The sequence below is a fragment of the Phalaenopsis equestris genome, unplaced genomic scaffold (assembly GCF_001263595.1).
Source record: "Phalaenopsis equestris unplaced genomic scaffold, ASM126359v1 Scaffold000740, whole genome shotgun sequence".
NCBI classification, from domain to species: Eukaryota; Viridiplantae; Streptophyta; class Magnoliopsida; order Asparagales; family Orchidaceae; genus Phalaenopsis; species Phalaenopsis equestris.
In genome coordinates this window covers 261,916-263,277 of record NW_018165180.1, presented here as the reverse complement: position 1 = coordinate 263,277, position 1,362 = coordinate 261,916, and positions in this window count along the sequence as shown.

Sequence of the window (1,362 nt, the reverse complement as noted above, 5' to 3'; positions counted from 1 at the left end):
AATCCGTAATTAATCCGCTTTCGTAGAGCAATTTTTTTTTTTGGTGGCACTGGATGCAAAATAATGGGTATTTATGTAAATTATAATTTACCTTTGATTTAGATTGTAGAGAATAACAGTGATGTGTACGTTAGTCTCAATTCAGAATAGGGATTGTTGGTTGAGCACTTTCTGGTTGTTATGAACTCTTGTCAATTAAAATGGCTGGAACTTCACTGTTATATTCCATGTAATTTATGCCATTTTTCTGTTGAATAGTTTATAGAAGTTAAGGTGAAGTATACCCAAGTTATTTATTTATTTATTATGTATAGAAATTAAAAATTTAGATGTTAGATATGTAAATGAATAAGAATTTGGAGGTATGTGTGTTTATTATTCAAAAGCAGAAGTCACACTTGATGACATTAGTGTCTAAGATGACCAAATAAAAGAGGCACGAAAGACAAATAAATTTTAATTATAATATGATTGCATGCTCTGCTTGAAAAATTGTTAGGCTGGTGATTGCTTGCGCCTAACAATTGAACAACAAAGACATTGATCAACCCGACAACACCATTTGCTCGGTATCAACTATGGGTTTGTTTAAATTGGTTGACCACCATGATAATATAAAACAATCATTTGATATAGAAGATATGCCCTTTCACAACTCTCCATAAAGAGTGAATGAAATGTTTGACCATAAAAGAGCAAAATGATTCATAGAGCAATGATGAGAAAATAACATATTCTATGTGAATAGAATTAGATTCATGTTTTATAGATTGTTGTGCGTATTAGAGTTCACTATAATGAATTTTTTAGTTTAGTTTGGGAGAGAACATTGCGTTCAGTAGACCATACGTCTAGATGAAGGTCCGGATGTGGACACGTTAAGTATCCCACTTCAGCCTATCCGGATTGTCGCTCGGAGGTGTGGTTAGTACACCTAATATTTTGTTATAGTTTGGGCACATGTAATGTATCACATCAAACTAATCTGCAGAAAGAAAAGTCTAGTGATTCTAGCATTTGGACACTCTTAGCGGGTGTTTCGTAGGAACCTAAATCTAGCCAAAAAAAAAAAAAAAAAAATTAACTCTTCGTTAAATCGCTCTACCCTGCTCCATCTTCTATGCGACGTAGATCTAGATTTTTTAAATCCGATTAATGGCGGGTTTAATGGATTTATGCCTGTTGCTGGCTCGCAGAATTTATCGGATTTGATAAATCCTATTTAATGCAAATCTGGCGCTGGAGCCAAATACCGCCTTACATTTTATGAAATTTTTTTATTATTTATAATAATTATAGACCATTAATGAAAATTAGCTACATAAGTTCTATATATATGTCACATAAGTTCTATATATATAT